The sequence below is a fragment of the Lissotriton vulgaris genome, chromosome 7 (assembly GCF_964263255.1).
Source record: "Lissotriton vulgaris chromosome 7, aLisVul1.2, whole genome shotgun sequence".
Lineage (NCBI taxonomy): Eukaryota > Metazoa > Chordata > Amphibia > Caudata > Salamandridae > Lissotriton > Lissotriton vulgaris.
Window position 1 is genome coordinate 1,504,636,111 of NC_141695.1, and position 23,757 is coordinate 1,504,659,867.

A 23,757-nucleotide genomic window follows, 5' to 3' on the forward strand; every position below is an offset into this window, starting at 1 on the left:
GTCCTGCAACCACTTCCTTTTAAAGGAAGTTGATAAAACCTCTGGTACATGTTTGACGCAAATCATTTTTTCTACAACATGCTCAGAATCATTGTACACAGATGAATACGGACAAAATAAAAAAGAAACAATTACAAAATGTATGAAATGTGAATTCATTTGATTTATTAATTGACAATTTGTCATCCCTTATGGCAGGAGTAGGTTGATGCCTAGTATTAAGAAAATGGTGACTGAAGCACAAAGAATCTCCCCATGGTTCTCAATGATGATTCTGTTCATTTTGCTCCTAACATTACTGATTTCACAAGACCATGAGCCGTTACCTGAAAACGAATGCCCAGGTAGCAGAAAGTTTCAACAGAGGGCACCAGTGACTTATCCATAAGAAATGTTCTACATTGTTTATCCGTTGACCCACAAACCATAGTGTAGGTTTTGCTTTTGTTTGATAATCAGTTTTGTAGCAGCAATAAAATCCCCATAGGTATTTATTAAACGTTGCAGCCCCACTGGAGTCCTTGCCAGCAGGACAGCATCATCTGCGTACAAGAGCACTGGTGTGGGGGCGCCAAGCCACTTGTGGAGCATCGGCATGCACAGTTTGTAGGGTCTGGTCCACCCCATTTATAAACAAAGAAAATAGCAAAGGGGAGAGTACACAGCCTTGACGAATGCCGCGTTTGACTGCAAAGTTATTGGTACAGTTGCCTCGAGGACCATAGCGTACCTTACACGTCAGATTTTCATATAATTTTGCCAAAAAGGAGATCATTGGCCTAGGCGCCCCTATAGCAAGCAGAGTGGTCCAGAAGATAGTGTGATCTACTAGGTTGAAAGCTCCGCTCAAGTCCGCCTTTGGTCATTTATATTTGCCTATAAGTAGATTCAAGTTCACACATTGCTCAAGCATCCCCACACCTTTCCTAAAACCAAACTGTAATGGTGAAAGTATTGAGCAGTCCCTAGCCCATTCTTCAAATCTTTTGAGCAGGATTTTGCTCATCACTTTCGCCGATGAGTCTAGCAATGAAATTGTCTGGTAATTTTTGGGATCCGATTTATTACTCTTCTTAAAGAGGGGGACTATAATAGATGTAAGTTCAGTATAAGTTTATTGTTATAAGTTAATAAAAACCGTCACAATATTTTACAATTAATACAAAATAAGTGTGCATATTTAAAATTAAAATCCTTTTTTTAAATGATCAGTTTTCTGAAAAGCATTGATTAATATTGCCACAATACAGGAGAATATATTGGTCTTCTTTGTATCGTATTATTATTAAAATTCCTTCAATTCATAACCGTTAATACTCTTCTCGATTATTATAAAGTGGCATGTGCATCAGTATAAAATTAACTACCAGTAGGGCGGTTTATGTGCTAAGGATGGCAGTTCTCCTAAGCGTACAGCCAATAACTTTTTCTTGAGATAAGCCGGATAGGTTAAATGTAAATATGTTGCAGGTTGCAATGTGACATATCTTTGAATTGTCATCCAGGACATGAGATCACCACGAGAATATGTTTTTATCTTCAACTAGCAAATTCATTTTTGCTCCTTTATTCATCGCATGACAAAAAGTGGAATGTCAGATTCAGGTCCCTTAAATCACCGGTATTAGATATTTGTAATGATGATAGCAAATATTTGTTGCAACTTGAGTTCACATCGTTAATCAGAGATTCCCATAAAGCGCTGATTAAAGGACTGGACTGATTATTTTGTATTTTGTGCATGGATTTAATAAAGTGGTATCTTCTTACTATATTTTGTTGGGTCAATCCAAATTCTAAACGGATTTGAGCAGGAGAAGCACTACAAGGGAGACCAAAGAACTGTTTATATGTTTTAATTTGTAGTCTATCTAACATTGTGAAATCCTTACCATGCATCACCATATTTGCGCAAGTTAGTTATGGAAGCAATTTTGCTTTGACAACAGAAAGCAGTGGTTGGTAGGAGGGGCTGTCACGTTTTTTTGCAAGTACACAGAATGTGTGAATTAGAGTATTGCTTTTTTCTAACAATGTACTGCTGGTGTACATGAAAATGTAATTATTTATCAAAATTGAAGCCCAAGTATTTGTAAGTGCTGACTTCTTCTATGAGGCATTGGGATTGTTTCCTATAGACATGACTTTAGTCTTAGCAATATTAATTTCCAATTTGTTAAGTTTTGTATACGCCGCAGTTTCTTTAATTAATCTTTGTAGTCCAACTTCTGTGTGACTCAGCAGCACAATATCATCGGCATATGACAGATGGGATATCATTAATGGGCCTAGCCTTGGGGTGTGCAAATTAACTTGGTCCAGGTGGGTAGGCAAATCAGCAGTAAAGAGGTTAAACAAATGTGGTACTAGAACGCACCCTTGCTTAAGGCCCTTTGCGGTTGGTACTTTCCTTGATATTATCGTTCCATCTCCCACCTTAATTTGAATCCATGTTTCTGTATATAGCATTTCAATTGGTCTTAAGATTTTTTCTTGAATGCCCCATCGTCTTTGTTTAGCCCATCGGAGTGGTCGAGCCACCCAATCGAAAGCTGCTTTCATATGGATAAAGCAGAGTTGGAGTTTTTTCTTAAGGCGTTTACTTTTTTCCACAATTATTGTGACTGTTGTCATGTTAATTGAGGTCCCATGCCCTTTCCAAAATCCTGTTTGTTGGGGTGGAATCAAATTATTGGCATTTGATCACTCTAGTAAATCTTCCAATATTAGTGATGCATAATATTTTGCTTCTGAATCAATAAGAGCATTGGGTCCAATTTATACATATTGCCTGTTGAATGCCATTTGGACCTGGGGCACTGTTACTTCTGCCAGGTGGTTTGACCATGTTTTCAACTCTTGAGAGCGTGCATAATAGATGTATCCCAAGCAGGCGGAATCGTTATAGTCGCAGCCATGTTAAAAACTTTAGTTAGAATTTGGGCCCATAAATCAACTGCATTCCTAAAAACATCTACTGAGACCCCATCTGGATCTAGGGCCTTGCCCCCATTACTTTCCTACAAGGCCAGTGATGATACTTGTATTGTGATGTCCAAAGGTAAGGTGTGCCATATCAACTGTTCCATGTCTTGAATGGCCGCCATTTGTGCCTTTAGAGAGCTAAAAATTCCAGTAAAATTAGCAATTCAGGCATAACAGGTGACATGTGATAACAACTTGGGGTGGAATTATCCTTTAGGAAAGGGGAATCAACTGTATCCCAAAATAATTTTCTATCTCCTGTATCAGCAGCTCATGACAATTTGGACCAGGCTACATCTTGGAGTTCTTTTTTCCTAACTAAGAGTACCTCTTTATATTTAAATCTGAGAGATGTAATCAACACATTATCTCTATGACGTTTGCAAAGAGCCAATTTCAAATCCCTTGCACAATGGTACATGCGTGGTCGAAGCAACCTCTATTCTTCACAGGGCCTGTTTTATTCAGGCAAGTCAGGAGAGCATCTATTGTAGTGGTAATGTCAATAAAACTATACAGTATCTGATTGAGCGTAACCACATCTTCTAAACAGTGGATAATATCACTTTAGCCATTAGAGCAAATATTGTGCAAAAATTGGTTCGGGTCCACTCCATTGCACTTTATGTGGGCCTCATTAGATCTTGTTGGGGCAATGTCAGCAATACGACTAGGAGTTATAACACTGGGCCTGCCCCAGAACAAAACTGTCAAAATAATACAGTTGTGGTCACTTATGCCCGGGCAGGCAACCCTTGGTGTGGTGCATCACTTGCATTCATTAGCAGATATTAAGATATCATCAATAACAGAATCAGAATTCTTCCTTATGAAAGTTGGAATGGGGTCCCCGTTGCTATTGCATGCACATTTTAGTAGATGTAGATTGAACTTGGTAATCAGGGAATTCAATTGGTCACCATAGTCATAGTGGGGGACGTGTGGATAACCAGTCCCAGCCTCATTAGGGATCCCACATACCCGGGTAGCAGAGTGTGTGCATATGTGAATATTAAAATCCCTTTCCCAAATTAATATAAAGCGATTGGTGATGGACTGGAGTAAAGTCTCCAGTCCCCCATCAATGGCTAAAGCCACCTTACCCAGAGTATTGTTAAAAATATTATTGTAAAAGTTGACCAGAACAATATCCCGGCCTCCCCTAAATGTTATTCATAGAATTCATCATCATCATAATTCTTTATTTTGGCTATTTTCGCCATAAAAGAGTACAAAATAAAACATGATTTGAAAGGAGATTATGGATAGAATTCATTTGGGTGGACACAAAAAAAAAAAATAAATCATACGACGTATAATAAACATATTCACAGTAGAATAATCGTATAAATATTTAGTCCTTAACATTCATTTGCAGTTAAATGCCGTCGCTTAAACCACATGGCTAGCAAATACTTAGAAAGTGCAATACAATGTGTCCAGAAATATCACATTTTAGAATTCTAAAAGCATGTATACAGTGTAAAAAACCCAAATTTTTACATAGAAGTACTAACCATTGTTTCCTGGATTTACTGTACACTGGAAAAAAGAAGAGGACATGTAGTTCATCCTCCACGTCACAGCTGCATCCTGGGCAGGACTTATTTGTGCAGGCTGACCATTTGCTTGTAAAAGCTCTTAGGGGTAAAGTACCATATCTCCATTGTATAAAAAGTTTCCTAGCTAAAACTGGGTAAACAACATCCATAAAATTCTCAAAAGAGTAAGAAGCTTTTAGTGATAAAAAAGAACTAGTCAAAGAGCCAGCATGGGAGTCGTGCAAAACAGAGTTACGTTTTTTTTCCTTAAAAATCCTAGTGAGGGACCTACGCGAAACCTCGCGACAGCCCCTTTCCGGATCATGCCACAAGGCAGGTAATCCCAATCTCACAATTCATTTTTTATGAACGCCATCCAAGGAATTTTTACTGTACTAATATTGCTTAGTATTTATTTAAGCTCTAGCCCATAATTCAGGAGATCTGGCGTTATCCAGGCCTGCGCCAGAACCTAAGGGGTTTAAGTGCAAGCTCATCTTCTATGGGACTCAGCCCCAAATCTAACCTTAGGGGGAGAAGCGGGGTGCTTTGCGGAAGTGTCAGTAGGGTCTTATAAATCTCCAGTACGGGGCTCACTGGCTTAAAAGTCGAAGTATTGGAGACTTTCAGAATGCCCCCCGCCAACTGGGACAGTTTCATTTGCGATTTTACTTGTTGGGGTCCCCAGGACAGATTTTCATGGAGTGTAACCCCTAGGTACTGGAAAGTTGTATCCCTTTCCAATCTCACAGTACCCAGGATGGGATTAGGACGTGAGGATGCCGGAGGATTGAATATCATAAATTTTGTTTTGTCAACATTTATCTCCAAACCACGACATCGACAGAAATCGCCAAAGCCGTCCAATATTCATTGAATCCCCATAGGGGACTTGGAAAGCAGGAGGGTGTCATCAGCGAACATAATCGCCGGCACCCTCCTGCCTGCCAACCTAGGTGCATTATTATTAGGGACATCATCCAGATGTGTGATTACACCATTTACGTAGAGGCAAAACAGGGTCAGTGCCAAAACGCACCCCTGCCTCACCCCCCTACCAACTGGGAACCTAGATGACAGCGCCCCATTCCCCCCACATCTTACCTGCGCGTAGTTCCCCGTGTGTAACCTCATCAATACGTTTAGGAGATGGGACGGAACACCCAGTTGGTAGGATGTGATCCAGTCGAGAGCAGTCCCCTCTATGCCGGCTTCATAGAGTCTTTGTACTAGAGTGTCATGGTCAACCGTGTCAAAGTCAGCTGAGAGGTCCTAAAGAAGTAGTGCAGCAACCCTGTTACGGTCAACTGTGTTCTTATGGTCATTCCAGATGCCAACGAGGGAAGATTCTGTGTCTCTTCCCGGATGGAATTCCGTTTGGAAGTCTGAAAGGATGGCATTATCTTAAATGAATTGTGACATCTGGGCGAATGCTGCTTTTCTAGCAGTTTGCCCAGGAAAGGTCCCTTTGTAATTCGTCTGAAGTTGTTGGGGTTCAGCAGGTCCAGGTTTGTTTTCTTCAGAAGTGGGCATATGTATGACTTTTTTAGTTCTTCTGGAAATACTTTGGTAGTTAAGGAATTATTGATGATTCTTCTTACTGGTGTGGCAGCAGAGATTGATAGAAGAATTTTCTAGAAGGCTTGTGGTGGGCAGGCCTTCTTGCTTTGACCAGGTCTATAAATTCATTGTGTGAAATTTGTTGTATAATCTGTTACGTTTTTGTAAGCGGGGTTTGTTTGGATTGATGTTTGTTTTGAGCCAGGCATGTTACTGCTTTCTAATTTGCTGTTTTATCTTGTTTATCTCTGTATTTCTACAAGGTGCCTGTTTTCTTTTTTTCTGTTGTGTTGTTTTTAGTGGTATTAGGATATCGAAAGTTTCCTGTAGCCACTCATATAGTTTTGAACTGAATTTATTGTGTCTAGATCTGTAATGGATGTTACCTGTGTTTCTAAGTGTTTAAAATTGAGTTTGTTCCATGGTCAAAAGGTGGAAGCATGTAAGGTGGTTTTAGGTGTGTTTCTTAGTGTTATTTTATATTGGAAAGCAAGCAAATTGTGGTCTGACTATGGGAGTGGAGTCACTGTTGAAAAGAGAACTAGTTCTGTATGTGCACAAATTGCATCTAGGACGTATTCAGCAATGTGTGTGGGTGTGTGGACGATCTAATGCAGGTTCAATGCGTCTAGGCCAGTGATTGTTCTTGGATGGGGTCATAATGGGTTTGTCAAACCAAATGTTGAGGTCACCCATAATGCATTGGTTGGAGTGTACTGTGATAAGGTTTGAAATCATGTCTAGAAGTGTGTCTGAGATTGTTGCTTTGCTAGAGTTCTATAAAGGAGCAGGAAGTTACAGGAGGAAGATGGTGTATGGTTGCATTTGGTGAAGAGGGCCTCACAACCTTGCATGGAGATATCATCAGTTTTATTGGTATGTAATATTTGCCTGAACACAACAGCTAGGCCACCACCTCTTTTACCTATACGGTTTTGGGTGATAGTTTGATAGCCTAGAGGAACGGCTTCATGCTAGACTGGAGCCATATCATCTCCCAACCATGATTCAGTTATGAAGAGTATGCCAGGTTTTGCATCAGTGAGAAGGTTGTAGATGTGATGCTTGTTTTTAGAGAGTGATCAAGCATTTATTAGTTGGCAGTTTAGAGAATGTGCTTTGGTGATAGTGTGACTTTATTTTGTAGAAGACTGAGTAGTATTTTGTGGGCCTGTAACAGGGGTGTCCTTAGTGCTGGTATTAGCTGTTTGAGGAGAGTGTTAGGGAAGCTGTTCTGTATCATGTGCTTCGTCCAGCAGGCTAAGAACGCATTTTGATGGGTCTGCATGTGTAGGTGGTGGAGATGGTGGTGGAGAGTGAGTTGGTGAGCTGTGTTGCTTTTGCAGTGTAGCCTTGTTGTGCAGTACACATGGAGAAGTGAACACTGTTTCAACTGTTGAGAACAGATTACTGCAATCTCAGAGCAAGGTGATACTCGAGCAAGGCATCAGCAATGCAGGGTTCATATCACTGCATCTGCATATATCTGCACACATTTCACATTGTTACAGGGAAATACAGTGAGTGAAGTCCAAGCCCATAAGAGCGAGTGAAAAAGGCCCTAAATAGCAAGATACAGTTTGACCATCACAGTGGTTAGATTGCATATGTATTGTATCTGTCCGATCTTTGTACTGGCAGCACATATATCACAGGCATAGAGTGTTTACTCTGATGTGTGGGTTTGGTTTTGGGAGGTCGATTGTTCAACATCATCGACTTAAATAGCGTGGAATAAAAAGGTATATAGTGTGCCTTAGATACCTTTGGGTCTCAAAGAAGGGGGTTGTAGCTCCATATATATTCAACGTCTTGTGTTGCAAGATGGCAACATCTCTTAGCCAATCTTTTACCTTGTATCATAACTGATTCATCATGAACAGTAAGTCAGTGAATAATCCATTTCACACAGCACCCCTCCATGTGATATAGGAGAGGCAGACGTGCACAGGCCAGGGAAATGGAGTATGGAAGCTGAGTGTGCAGGTTCACCCAGCTTTGCACTGGGTTATAAGCTGGGCCACTGGAATTATGTGGCAGTAAAGGGCCACAATATGAGACAGGTTTGAATAAATTATCCAGCAAGAAAAACAAATTATGCAGCATAATGTAGCACATTTTTTAATTGCATTACTTCAATATTTTCTCATTTTTAGAACTTGGTAACAATATCTGAACATTAGTTGCACCTCTTTAGTACCCGTTCAATACCCAAATATAGCACTAAGCAACAGAAAGGTGTCCAGTCCAGCTTTGCAAAGGGCCTTACACTGCGTGGCAACACATGTCACTGCATTTTTACCAACTTTTCAACCCCTTAAGCCAGAAACAAGTCGTTAATGGGTTCAAATCTGCAGATTTCGCGGCAGATGGGGGATTATGCGAAAATTGCCGCAACTGCACATTTGCATAATTCCAGTGGCACTGGTTATAATGTTGTCCCCATCCCCCCAAGAAACGTATTGTCTTCTATGCCCCTGAGCAGCCGCAGTGGAGTGCTTTTCATGACCCCTCCCCTGCCAAGTCATCGCCCTGAGGCTATAGTGGGTTGGGGAGGATGTGAGTAAGAGAAGTGGCCTTGCTAAATGCCAGGTGTTGTCTCCTTGGCCCCAGTGTGTCTAGGCCTTGGTTGGAGGGAGTGGGGTAGGTAGGGTTGGTGGTGTTTGCATAGGCCTCGCTGTGAGGCCACCTTTCACAGAGGAAAATAATTGGCTGTAGCTACGGTCAGAGCTGCTGACATTGTAACTAGGTTCGAGTACCAGCATTAGCTCAGCATTCTGTGATTCTGGCCAACTCACTTAATCTCCCTCCCTAAAATAATAAAAATGAATTTGATTTTGTGTGTAATGTAATTGGTGCTCATGTAATTGCTCCAACTTCTTTGGGAAGAGTTCACAGTAAATAAAACTACAAAAAACATTAAAAAAAATAAGCAGACCGATTCGGCAAAGGAAAGAACATGATAATTTAAGGTAACTCTTTGTATAACAAGTCTCCAGTCCTTTTTAACATGGGTTTTCTGCCTTTGTTTAGTTTGAATATTAGTCACAGATCGTTTAGGAAACTTTAGAAAACATTTTAAAGTGCTTCTGTCTTTTGTTTACTGTTTAAAGTGCATACGAGTCGGAGGAAAAAATTACCGGCTTTAGGCGATTTTCTTTAGTCTCGTAGCGTCCAAGACTTTAAAATACAGGCAACACCAGTAAAAAAACGTCCAACTGGCAAGATCAGGTGTTGTCGCCCTTGGATCATTTTATTTCTCCTCGCCAGACCGGCCACACTGCAGTGCTTCTAGTTATACCAACATTAACAGCTCTATAAACTATGAAATATTTAATTTGCCGATCGTTTAGTCCAATAAAACTAACCAATAGTGATGCATGAAAGCACCGATCCAGGAATGTGGCCCACTTTTTGGGAGCGCCCGGGCCTAATTGTGATCCCGATACGACCCTGTCAATGGACCCTTAAGACAGATACGATACTCCTAAGGAACCACATACCCTATGGGGGATATTGGTGCGGAGGGGTTTTGGTCCTAAAATAATCAGGGCTATTAAAGCAATGTATCGCGAACCTAGGGCCAAGATACAGATAATGGGTGGTAGCTCGGAAGAGATTTTAATATCCCGTGGGACTCCTCAGGGATGCCCCTGCTCTCTAATACTTTTTGCTCTTTACATAGACCCCATGATTCGTAAAATGTTAGGTTCTGAGGCAATTGATCCAGTTGTTTGTAGAGGCTTCGAGACGAAAATCTTGGCATATGCCAATGATCTGGCTATACTAACTCAAAATCCTGAATCGGCAATAACAGCTCTTACGGACATGGCTAGGGACTTCGGTAAATACCCTGGCTACCCCCTAAATTAAAATAAGACGCAAATAGTCTGTACAAGTAATATAGTAAGACAGGATGGGAGGTGGGTCGACTTAGCAACTTATCTCGGGATCAGGATAACCCCTGTAGTCAATTCAATTATTGAAGAGAATTTTACTCCAGTGGTTGCCTCCATTACACAGGAGTTAAAAAGAATTGATACTATTTATTTATCTTTAATTGGGCGGGTAAATGTATTGAAGATGACTATGCTACCGAAAATCCTATATCTTTTTCGCTCAATTCCGCTTCTGGTCGGTGACGTAAAAAGTATAGAAGCAGTATTCTCGAATTTCTTATGGTCCTACGGTAAAATTAGAAGGTCCCTAAAATACCTATCACTCCCGCAAGAGAGGAGGGCCTGGCAGCTCCTAATATCAGATTTTACCAGTGGGCATCTTTATTGAGCCAGATGGATATATTATTCAACACCACTCCTAATTCCAATCAACCTGCAGATCCGCCATCGATATTTGCACTATTAGTGGGTAGTGATGCTAGGGGGATGCTGCTGCGCCGAACAGAAAGAGGATATTAAAACAGAACTAAATATAAAATTATGGACGGAATTTGGAAAACATGGAAAGTTGCCCAGAAGACATTCGCAATTCCCAAAATTAACTATTATACGCCATTATGGGACTCTAATGTCTTTCCTCAAGTCAGTAGTGATAGGGTGGGGTTTATATGGGAACAACGAGGAATTAGAACATTGGGGGACATCTTTAATATTGGCACAGGGAAATTACTTACTTTCAGCGATATCCAGGTTAAATTCGGTATTCCTTCTAGTCATGCATTTAAGTTCCTCCAGATTCAACAAATAATATATGGGATAAGACCACGAATACATCCTGGCGGCAAAATTAAATTAATTGAGTATCTGTTAGAAGGCTTAGCTGGAATTAAGATAATTTATAAAGACCTAATAGACTCGATACAAGATGATATGGATAAAGCTGAATCATCCTGGATGATGAAATTAGGTGACCCGGATTTCGACTTAGATAAAGCTCTACAACTAGCGAATAGAGTATTCCGGTCTACCAATTTAAAGGCACAACAATATAAAGTTCTTTTTAATCTGTATTATACCCCCGGCTAAGCTTTTTTAATGGGGTAAAAGGGAGAACGATAAATGTCCAAGATGTCAGGAGGGACCAGCCGACTTAATCCATATGTTTTCGCAATGTGAAAAGATTAGGGGAATTTGTATAGAGATTGAGAGATTCTTGGGGTTTCTTGGCCATCTAACATATCCCCTAAACTCATGATATCTGGTTTTGACAATAATCTCAATCTGGAATGTGATAAGGAGGCCTTTGTGTTTATTTGTTCAGTAGTCCTTCGGATCCTGGTGGCAGCAGGATGGAAGGATAACACTGCACCTACTTTTCAGATGTGGCTATCTAGGCTACTAGGTGTGAGAAGGTGGCCTGATATGCAGTGCTCACTATTCTAGTGAACACTATGTATCAGTCCAGCAACCCTTATTGATGATTGGTTGTAAGTCAACCTTATAGACCAGCTATCCTAGTAGCGTGGATACGAGCAGTCTAAGGCTAAAGACTCGAGAGGGCGTGTTAAGCCAGCTGTTTACCACACATATACCCCTTGAACACCAAGTGAAAGGACACCACACAAGTGTTATGAAAATAAACAGTTATTTATTAAAGATCACAACAGCCCTGTACTCTTTATGAGGACAGGGTACTAAGCACAAACCAAAACTCTTACAAAAATACTTAAGTTAGCACAGTATATACAAATGCCCGAGGGGCACGGAAAACCATATACTCTGAAAGTGGAATGCGAAATTCCTAGCAGGTAAGTACAGTACTAATAGCTTTTGGAATCGCTAGGACTTGACTAGGGAATCGTTAGATTACTTCTAGGAGGCCTAGGGGACTCGGGTGCAGTGTGTGCACTCTCACACGAGATGCGGACAAAAGTCTATGGTAGCTAGAAATTGAAAAGTTAGTGTTCTCGGGCGAACCCGACCTGGTAGGGAGAAAACGAAAGTAGATTCTGACCCTTGGATAGTGAGGCTATGCTGGGGCACCGAAATGCCGAAGTTACCTAGCCCAGGGGCTGCAGCTGCATAGGTCTGAAAAGATGTCGGGAATCCTCGTAGACGGACCAGGAGCCGGAAGAAAAGATGCTGGCCGGTGACCAGTGAAGAAAGTTCAGTTGGATCCAAGCCTGGATCTCGAAGATAGATGACACCTGAAAGCAGAGGGGACCAAGTTCGAGACTACTAGCCAGTAGTCAGTGGGCACCAGGAGGGCACCGGATGGTAGCCACCTCGACTAGGTGAGTGGGTGACGCTTGAGCTCGAAGATCTCACGGACCAGGAGGCGTTGTCGGCGACCAGGATGGAGGATCGAGCTGTCCCACGAAGATAGAAGCTGTCGGCGTCGCTGGACCCAGGATTGGGCAACAAAGCCTTGGCAAATTCAAGCCCACGCGGTGGACCTGAAATGGCGTCTGGAGTGGACCAGGAGGGTCCGGGGTGCCTCTCTTGAAGAAGGAAGCAAGGGCCAGCCTGGAGCAACCAGACCAGCAGCAGAGATGTCGTCGGGCGTCGTTCAGAAGGCCACAAGCCAGCCGGCTAGTAGCCAAACAACGCGGTGCACAGCAAACAGCAGAAGGGCCCCATGCAGATCGTGGAGATGCAGGGAGGCTGACCTTGGGTGCGGGAGCTGCGCAGGGTCGGGGCTTCTCGGACCCCAAAGCACTCACCAGTGGAGGACACGGTGGGCTTGCAGTAAAGATGTCGTGCAGTCTTGGCGATCGTCGGTCCCTCGAGGTCTCGTCGCACTCACGGTTCTCAGCTTTGCTGTAGAGTTGAGTAGAGGTCAGAGGTGCCAGGGAAGCCGGGTCTCGTCGAGCTGGGTCGTCGGATTCTTGAAGAAGGACTTGCAGCAGACCGCAGTGTTTCTTTAGGATGGTGCCCGCTTGATGCAGGGTGACTACTCCTTAGCCACAAGGGAGAATCTTGAAGAAGAAATCGTGAAGTCCTTTCGAAGAAAGTGGTATCTTGATTCCAAAGATGATCTAATTTGAACAGGGGGCCCGCTCCTATCTTTATACTAAAAAAGGGGGCTGACCCGGTGACTAGGTCCTGCCTATGGGTGGGACCAGGAGGGGGGTGGTTACACCCCTCTCCCCTGCCGGACTTCCCCAGGCCAGGGGCTGGTGTGCCCCTGGAACTGGTTCTGACTGGCCTATGCGTAGTGAGCACCGGGGTGCCACTCAGCAGTCACCTTCCTGAAAAGCCCTGCCTACCCAGGATACACAAAACCATGTCTGGGACGGTGCTAGCACCGCCCCGGACAGGAAACCCTTTGTCCAGGCCTCCCTCGCTGGAAGGACTCCCAGCAGCAGGAGGTCAGACTCGTGTCTGTGGTGGCAGCATCCATTTTGTGGAGCTGAGGCTTCAGTTAACTTTAACCGGGGTTCACAGTTACATACATGTCGTGTCCCTCTTGAAGGGTGGAATGCTAACCCCGTCGCCAGAATTGGCGAGGGGTTAGTATTCCAATTCGTATGACACCTTACTCGACATGTTTTGATAAAGCAATACCAAAGATAGCATTTAACCGCGAGGATTATAATGCACTTAAGAGTATATGGTATGCGATATCATGGAACAGCTATTAGGACTTGATTCCGCAAGCTGCAGACAGGCTCAGCTCATGCCAGAGCACCATCTCACACGATTCCAAGCACTCTGCCTTCAGGATTGTCAAGGCCTGCCATAGGAGTGACTGATAGGAATCTGTGTGTCCATTTTAGGGTTAGGTATAGGTATACTACACCTACAGCAAAGGGTGATTACACGACTTTGCCCCAGCTGTCATGCAGCCAGTTGTGTCAAATTTAGGAGGCCAGCCAGGGGTGGCATAATACATGCTGCAGCCCCTGGCAGCCCTGGGTACACCTATGCCCTGAGTTACAGGGTCTGATAAGGTGGCCCAGTACCAATTGGTAGATGCACCTAGGGTACATGAGGTAATTTAGAAAGAGAACAGCCAGGCTGTGGGTCTGATTGGCAGGCCCACAGCCAGAGAAAGTCGTAAACCAGTGAAACAAAAGCAAAAAATCTGGGTGATCATAGGATTGCAGACCCTACTCTCCTACATGACCCCCCCCCCCAAACTTTGGGACAATAAGCTAACCTTGACCAGGTGAGTCTTCTTGTTCTAAGTGGAAATATCTGGAGAGCCCATCGGCATTGCCATGATCAGTACCAGGTCTATGTTCCACTGTAAAGTCCATCCCCTGTAGGGAAATGGACCACCTAAGCAGTTTGGGCTTTTCACCCTTCATCTGATTTAGCCACAAGAGGGGCTTATGGTCGGTCTGAATCTTGAAGTGAGTGCCAAACAAGTATGGCCTCAGCTTCTTCAGGGCCCAAACCACAGCAAAGGCCTCCCTCTCAATAGCTGACCAATTCTTCTCTCTGGGGGTCAGCCTTCTGCTTATAAAAGCAATGGGCTGATCCTGACCATCAAAATTCAGTTGAGAAAGAACAGCTCCCACACCCAACTCAGAAGCATCTGTTTGGACAATGAATGGTTTGGAGTAGTCTGGACTCTTAAGGATAGGTGCTGTGCACATGGCCTGCTTTAGGTCATCGAATGCTTTTTGACAGCCTGCTGTCCACTGAACCTTTTTTGGCATTTTCTTACTTGTCAGTTCATTTAATGGTGTCACACTGGAACCATAGTTCCTGACAAACTTTCTGTAGTATCCAGTCAGGCCCAAGAAAGCTCGAACCTGAGTCTGGGTGGTTGGAGGAGCCCAGTCCCTGATTGACTGTATTTTGCTCTCCAGTGGCTGAACCTGGCCTCCACCTACAAGGTGGCCCAGGTATACAACCTGTGTCTGCCCTATCTGGCACTTGGTGGCCTTGATAGTGAGGCCTGCTGCTTGCAGAGCCTCTAACACTTTCCTCAGGTGGACCAGGTGATCCTCCCAGGTGGAGCTAAAGACAGCAATATCATCTAGATATGCTGCACAGAAGTCATCCAGCCCAGTAAGGACTTGATTCACCAACCTTTGGAAGGTGGCAGGTGCATTTTTCAGACCAAAGGGCATTACCACAAATTGATAATGCCCACCAGGGGTTGAAAATGCTGTCTTGGGCTTGGCATCCTCAGCTAACCTGATTTGCCAATACCCAGCTGTTAAGTCAAATGTACTTAAGTAGTTGGCAGAAGCCAATCTATCTATAAGTTCATCTGCCCTTGGTATTGGGTGGGCATCAGTCTTAGTGACTGCATTGAGACCCCTGTAGTCTACGCAGAACCTCATCTCTCTCTTACCATCTTGGGTGTGAGGCTTTGGCACTAGAACTACTGGACTAGCCCAAGGGCTATCTGAGGGTTCAATGACTCCCAACTCCAACATTTTCTGCACTTCAGTTTTTATGCAGTCTCTAACATGATCAGGCTGCCTGTAGATTTTACTCTTGACTGGCAGGCTGTCACCAGTGTCAACCTCATGGGTGCACCAATTGGTCTGACTGGGTGTCAGAGAGAACATATGTCTGAAAGACTGAAGAACCTGTTTACAGTCTTTCTGCTGATGTTCAGAGAGGCTGCCACAAAAGACAACACCATCTACTGACCCATCATCAGGATTCTGAGTGAGCAGGTCTGGGAGAGGGTCACTCTCTTCCTCCTGTCCCTCATCTATGGCCATGAGCAAGCTCATGTCCTTCCTGTCGACATATGCTTTGAGCCTGTTGACATGGAGTACCCTGTGGGGACTCCTGGGAGTTCCAAGGTCCACCAGGTAGGTGACCTCTCCCTTTTGCTCAAGAATTGTGTGGGGCCCAGACCATTTGTCTTTGAGTGCTGCTGGGGCCACTGGCTCCAACACCCACACCTTCTGTCCAGGCTGGTAAACAGTCAGGACAGCCTTTTGGTCATGCCAAGCTTTTTGAAGTTCTTGACTGGCCTTAAGGTTTTCAGATGCCTTCTCCATATACTCAGCCATCCTGGAGCGGAGACCAAGTACATAGTCCACTATGTTGGTTGCAGGCTTTTTGAGAGGTCTCTCCCATCCTTCCTTCACCAAACACAGGGGGCCTCTCACAGGATGCCCATACAAAAGTTCAAAAGGGCTGTAGCCAACCCCCTTTTGTGGGACCTCTCTGTAAGCAAACAGAAGGCAGGGAATCAGGACATCCCATCTTCGCCTGAGCTTTTCAGGTAGTCCATGAATCATCCCTTTTAGGGTCCTGTTGAACCTTTCAACAAGCCCATTGCATTGTGGGTGATAGGGTGTAGTGAATTTGTAATTAACACCACACTCCTTCCACATAGCAGTTAAGTAGCTTGACATGAAGTTTGCACCTCTGTCAGAGACAACCTCCTTAGGGAAGCCCACTCTGGAGAACACTCCAACTAGGGCCCTTGCCACCACAGGTGCTGTGGTGGTCCTAAGTGGAATAGCTTCAGGATACCTGGTGGCATGATCCACTACCACCAGTATAAAGTTGTGCCCTGATGCTGTCTGGGGTTCCATTGGACCAACAATGTCAATCCCCACTCTTTCAAAGGGCACCCCCACCACAGGCATTGGTATAAGGGGGGCCTTTGTTGTGCCACCTGACTTACCACTGGCTTGGCAAGTGACACAGGAGCGACAAAACTCCTTGGTATCCTCATTCATGTGAGGCCAGTGAAAGTGTGAGACAAGCCTGTCCCAAGTCTTTGTCTGGCCTAAGTGACCTGCTAAGGGAATCTCATGGGCCAAGGTAAGTAGGAAACCTCTCTGAGACAAGGGTACAACCAGCCTCCTGGTCATGCCAGGCTTGGGGTCTCTTGACTCAGTGTACAGGAGTCCATCTTCCCAGTATACCTTGTGGGTACCTGTGGCGTTCCCAGCAGCCTCAGCAGCAGCCTGCTGTCTGAGGGGTTCAAGAGAAGGGCAGTCTAACTGGTCCTTCCCCAGGTCTTCCCTTGAGGGTCCCCCTGAACCCAAGAATTCAACTTGATCAAGTTCAAACTCTCTAGGCTCAGTTTCCCTCAATTCCTGTAGGTCAGCCTCCTCTGAGACTTGATCCACAACCTGGGGCAAGGGGGAAGGCACAGCCTTAACCCTACTGCTCTTTTTCTTGGAAGGTGTCTGGTCCATTGTTCCAGGATCCAGCACCTGTTCAGTGGGGCATTTCCTGGCCTGTGACCTGGTCACAGCAAACACATGTGCTGGCAAGCCTAACATTTCCAGGTGAGTCCTCTGCTCCACTTCTGACCATTGTGATGACTCCAAATCATTGCCCAACAAACAATCCACTGGGAGGTCTGAACTAACTACAACCTTCTTTTGGCCAGTTACCCCTCCCCAGGAGAAAGCTACAATTGCCATACTGTGATTGGTAGTGACATTGCTTGCATTGGTCACCAGGAATTCTGTACCTGGCATGATCTGTCCAGGGTCCACAAAGCTAGGTGTCACCATTGTGACACTGGCACAAGTGTCCCTATAGGCCTGAGCCATCTTTCCATTAATGAAAGGTGTCTGTCTGTATTTGCCCAAAGTATTGGGACTGATGTCAGGGGACATATCCATATCCCCTGTACTGACAAGGACAGCCTGAGTAAGGGTGCCAACTAAGTTGTCACTCCCCTCAGAACCCAGGGTTAACCCTACTAAACCCTTGGGAGGTGCACTACCACTGCTGGCTGTACTAGGGGGCACAGGTGCCTTAGGGGCTGCAGTGGCAGGAGTCTGCCCTCCTCCTTTCTTGGTGCACTCACTAAACCAGTGAGTTTTACTTTTACAGTATTGGCACCACCTTTTAGATTGGCCTTCTTTCTTCTTTTGGGGAGCCTGACCCCCACCCTCTTTGGGTTGTTGGGGACCTGTCGAAGACTTCTGGTCATTTTGTTCCCCCTTAGAATCCTTACCCTTCTGGTCTGCTTTCTTCTGACCACCTTGATTCTGGCCCTGGTTCTGTTTAACTCTTGTTCTAACCCATCTGTCTGCCTTCTTTCCCAATTCTTGGGGAGAGGTCAGATCTGAGTCAACAAGATGCTGATGCAACAACTGGTTCTGACAATTGTTTAAAATTTGTTCTCTCATCATCAAATTGTACAATCCTTTATAATCAGTAACCTTACTGCCCAGCAACCAGCCCTCAAAAGCCTTAGTGGCACAATCTACAAAGTCAGCCCAATCTTGAGACTGAGTTTTCTGGGTATCCCTGAACAGCACCCTGTACTGCTCAGTGGTTAGGCCAAACCCATCAACCAGTGCATTTTTCAAGACTTTGTAATCATTAGCATCCTCTACCCTTGTGGTGAGGAGCTTGTCTCTACCTTTTCCTTCAAAGGAGAGCCACAAGATAGCTGCCCACTGACTTGGGGGAACACCTTGCACAGTGCAGGCCCTCTCCAAAGCAGTAATCCATTTGTGGATGTCATCCCCTTGTTTAAAGGGGGGCACTATCTTACCAAGGTGTTTTGTATCAAAACTCCTTTCCCTATTGCTAGGTACAATGCTGCCACCAGTGGGGACTGCCCCACTCAACTGTTGCTCTCTAGCAAAGGCAAGCCTTTCTTTGGCCAGGGCAAGTTCTTCCCTTTCAATCCTCAGATTGGCTGCCTTTTCCTTAGCTGCATACATTCTCCTCTGGGGAGATGTCATTCCTCTTTGAGAGGAATTTTGAGAGCCATTGGTATGAAGGGATCTGCCAGAGCCTCTGGATAGAGACCTAGCTCGTCCATTCCCAATGTTAAGCTGACCTGAGAGTGGTCCCAGGGCTCCCCTAGAATTCATCTCATGTCTGCTTAAGTTGGTCCTGGTTAGTCTACTGACTTCTACCTGTCCCTTATCTGCCTCATCCCCAGACACCAAGTCATCATCCTCATCATCAGCCTCCTCTGCTTCCTGAAGGGGATGGTCCTGGTTATCAAAGGGACCCTGTAAGGAGGGCATATTGCCATCTGGATTAGTAGGGTCTGGGTTACCAGCCCTCCTTGCATCATAAGTCTCTAAGAGACCAATCAGAAAGGCAGTTGTGGGGTTAGACCCCTGCTTAATCTTCCTAGAGGTACATACTTGTCGTAACTCATGGAAGCTAAGCGCAGTATATCTTGAAGGGATGACCTGTGGAGGGTCAACTGACACAAGGGGAGACTCAGTGTTTCCACCTTTGTCCGACATACTGTTTCTAGTGTGGTGTAAGTGATGCACCTACCTACACTATGTGTTACCTACTGATCCCTTGCTAGAGTTGCAGCCAAGGTGTGCTAAGCCTTGAGGAGCTACAACAGCTGGTTCAGTAGAACTCAGAGTATTCTAAGCTTTAGTTATATGTACCTAACAGTACTTATGTGATCTTTCAACAAGATATTCTTAGGATACGTGTGGTAAAACAACAGCAAGCTCAAATCCCAACCGCTGCTCACCAATGTGAGAAGGTGGCCTGATATGCAGTGCTCACTATTCTAGTGAACACTATGTATCAGTCCAGCAACCCTTATTGATGATTGGTTGTAAGTCAACCTTATAGACCAGCTATCCTAGTAGCGTGGATACGAGCAGTCTAAGGCTAAAGACTCGAGAGGGCGTGTTAAGCCAGCTGTTTACCACACATATACCCCTTGAACACCAAGTGAAAGGACACCACACAAGTGTTATGAAAATAAACAGTTATTTATTAAAGATCACAACAGCCCTGTACTCTTTATGAGGACAGGGTACTAAGCACAAACCAAAACTCTTACAAAAATACTTAAGTTAGCACAGTATATACAAATGCCCGAGGGGCACGGAAAACCATATACTCTGAAAGTGGAATGCGAAATTCCTAGCAGGTAAGTACAGTACTAATAGCTTTTGGGATCGCTAGGACTTGACTAGGGAATCGTTAGATTACTTCTAGGAGGCCTAGGGGACTCGGGCGCAGTGTGTGCACTCTCACGCGAGATGCGGACAAAAGTCTATGGTAGCTAGAAATTGAAAAGTTAGTGTTCTCGGGCGAACCCGACCTGGTAGGGAGAAAACGAAAGTAGATTCTGACCCTTGGATAGTGAGGCTATGCTGGGGCACCGAAATGCCGAAGTTACCTAGCCCAGGGGCTGCAGCTGCATAGGTCTGAAAAGACGTCGGGAATCCTCGTAGACGGACCAGGAGCCGGAAGAAAAGATGCTGGCCGGTGACCAGTGAAGAAAGTTCAGTTGGATCCAAGCCTGGATCTCGAAGATAGATGACACCTGAAAGCAGAGGGGACCAAGTTCGAGACTACTAGCCAGTAGTCAGTGGGCACCAGGAGGGCACCGGATGGTAGCCACCTCGACTAGGTGAGTGGGTGACGCTTGAGCTCGAAGATCTCACGGACCAGGAGGCGTTGTCGGCAACCAGGATGGAGGATCGAGCTGTCCCACGAAGATAGAAGCTGTCGGCGTCGCTGAACCCAGGATTGGGCAACAAAGCCTTGGCAAATTCAAGCCCACGCGGTGGACCTGAAATGGCGTCTGGAGTGGACCAGGAGGGTCCGGGGTGCCTCTCTTGAAGAAGGAAGCAAGGGCCAGCCTGGAGCAACCAGACCAGCAGCAGAGATGTCGTCGGGCGTCGTTCAGAAGGCCACAAGCCAGCCGGCTAGTAGCCAAACAACGCGGTGCACAGCAAACAGCAGAAGGGCCCCACGCAGATCGTGGAGATGCAGGGAGGCTGACCTTGGGTGCTGGAGCTGCGCAGGGTCGGGGCTTCTCGGACCCCAAAGCACTCACCAGTGGAGGACACGGTGGGCTTGCAGTAAAGATGTCGTGCAGTCTTGGCGATCGTCGGTCCCTCGAGGTCTCGTCGCACTCACGGTTCTCAGCTTTGCTGTAGAGGTGAGTAGAGGTCAGAGGTGCCAGGGAAGCCGGGTCTCGTCGAGCTGGGTCATCGGATTCTTGAAGAAGGACTTGCAGCAGACCGCAGTGTTTCTTTAGGATGGTGCCCGCTTGATGCAGGGTGACTACTCCTTAGCCACAAGGGAGAATCTTGAAGAAGAAATCGTGAAGTCCTTTCGAAGAAAGTGGTATCTTGATTCCAAAGATGATCTAATTTGAACAGGGGGCCCGCTCCTATCTTTATACTAAAAAAGGGGGCTGACCCGGTGACTAGGTCCTGCCTATGGGTGGGACCAGGAGGGGGGTGGTTACACCCCTCTCCCCTGCCGGACTTCCCCAGGCCAGGGGCTGGTGTGCCCCTGGAACTGGTTCTGACTGGCCTATGCGTAGTGAGCACCGGGGTGCCACTCAGCAGTCACCTTCCTGAAAAGCCCTGCCTACCTAGGATACACAAAACCATGTCTGGGACGGTGCTAGCACCGCCCCGGACAGGAAACCCTTTGTCCAGGCCTCCCTCGCTGGAAGGACTCCCAGCAGCAGGAGGTCAGACTCGTGTCTGTGGTGGCAGCATCCATTTTGTGGAGCTGAGGCTTCAGTTAACTTTAACCGGGGTTCACAGTTACATACATGTCGTGTCCCTCTAGAAGGGTGGAATGCTAACCCCGTCGCCAGAATTGGCGAGGGGTTAGTATTCCAATTCGTATGACACCTTACTCGACATGTTTTGATAAAGCAATACCAAAGATAGCATTTAACTGCGAGGATTATAATGCACTTAAGAGTATATGGTATGCGATATCATGGAACAGCTATTAGGACTTGATTCCGCAAGCTGCAGACAGGCTCAGCTCATGCCAGAGCACCATCTCACACGATTCCAAGCACTCTGCCTTCAGGATTGTCAAGGCCTGCCATAGGAGTGACTGATAGGAATCTGTGTGTCCATTTTAGGGTTAGGTATAGGTATACTACACCTACAGCAAAGGGTGATTACACGACTTTGCCCCAGCTGTCATGCAGCCAGTTGTGTCAAATTTAGGAGGCCAGCCAGGGGTGGCATAATACGTGCTGCAGCCCCTGGCAGCCCTGGGTACACCTATGCCCTGGGTTACAGGGTCTGATAAGGTGGCCCAGTACCAATTGGTAGATGCACCTAGGGTACATGAGGTAATTTAGAAAGAGAACAGCCAGGCTGTGGGTCTGATTGGCAGGCCCACAGCCAGAGAAAGTCGTAAACCAGTGAAACAAAAGCAAAAAATCTGGGTGATCATAGGATTGCAGACCCTACTCTCCTACACTAGGCATTCACAATATTGAAGCTGCTCTTTATGAAAGAAGGGGAAGAAAGATGAGGGAATGGGGCCTTTTTGTTTGGGCTCCACTAGCTACATGGAGAGAATCCCCCTGAATGGCTATTGATATGCTGTTGTACATATATGAATGTATCCTTCAAAGTGTATTTTACCTTCTTTGTCTTCTTCACACTAAGTAACTAGGAAATGTATATTTTTTTTTGTATTTTTTTATGATCCCTCTAAATTATTTAATTAATTTCACTCTTGATTTTCTTTTTCTATAGATGAAATGCTTCTTTATGAATTAATGTATTTAATGTAATGTACTAGGTATAAGAATCAATAAAAAAATAAAAAATTCAAAAAAAAAGAACCACAAAAAAAAAGAACCATTAATCTTAATGGATTTAGTAGGCTCTTGGCATAATTTCTCGGCTCCTCAACCGTGGTGTAGGCAGATTATGCAAGCATTACTCAAAACGTGACCAAATCTTGTGTTCGTGCAGAGCACAAAATGTAGGTCAAGCGCCGTTTATATTATGTATTAGTAGATAAATCAAACAAAAGAAATGCAGCTTGATAATTGTGCAGTGATCAGGGCTGCGGCATGATGTCCGCAATGTTACCAATTGTTTGTGTGCTCGGTAATCACTTTTTAAGTGCATGTTTATGTTGCACTTACAAATGTGTTTTTAGAATGTTATTTTAGTACCTTGCTATTATTGTGTTTGAATCTTTACCCAAATTAAGTACAATATTAATTAAATTGTACAAAAGTATATCTGCTGGCGTTCTAACACTGAGTTTAAAAGCACAGTAGCCAAGCAAAGCAGTACTGGTACTGTCTCCTTACATCTGTAGGATCCATTTTGGAAAAGTGCGAGTACTACCCAGTTCAGCCCCTTCAAGTAATGGCATCCATGCCGGGAAATGCCAAGACTATTCCATTTCAGGAACATCACGCCAGCTAAGAACTGCTGGTATGGTCAGATTTAAGATATGTGAGCAATGCTGAAAGGGGGATACATATTCATACTCAACACACCAAAACTTTTCTTTGATTACGTTTTGGACGTACGACAGATCTGTGCCTTACCTGCAGCTGTTCAGTGCCTGCTATGAGGCTTGTCCTCAGTCCGTCGCACGCCTGCTTCACCGCATGCTTCTAGCATCGGGCTCGCGTCCACCAACCAGCTTCCTGTCACTTGATCAGTTTCGACTCTCGTCTGAAGTTGACGCCGGAGCGCGCGCGCCGGGCTTTAGCGGCCCTGCTGTCACCTCACTGTGGCTTGACTACAGGTGCCGCTGAGATGCTACTTTCAGGCAGGGGGCGGTACCATGACGCTGCCTCAGTTCTGTCCTCCCACCCAGCCCCTTGTGGTGACGCAATCCCTTCTGAACAGCGACCTTTCAGCGATCTCGAACTTTGCTAGTTTGCGGGGGTGGCCGGTTGCACCTGGGAAATACCATTGCAATACAGCGAGGTTCGTTTATTTATTTTTGCGTTTTTATATAGATCGAACTTTACCCGAAGGTGTCAGTGCGCTTTATCATAGAACCAGTTACATTACATAAGGACTTCAGAGTACATGAATTACCTAAAAGATACGAAACCGATAAACTCAACTCACATAAGAATGGTA

General features: G+C 45.1%; 1 protein-coding gene across 1 annotated transcript in view; it reads right to left on the reverse strand.

Moving 5' to 3' along the window:
• Window positions 1–23,398, reverse strand: part of SLA2 (Src like adaptor 2) — a 241,505-nt gene extending 218,107 nt beyond the window's left edge. The window contains exon 1 of the mRNA XM_086932350.1: window positions 23,211–23,398. The gene's annotated coding sequence lies outside the window, so the exon portion shown is untranslated. The remainder of the gene's footprint in view (window positions 1–23,210) is intronic.
• Window positions 23,399–23,757: the final 359 nt, after the last annotated feature.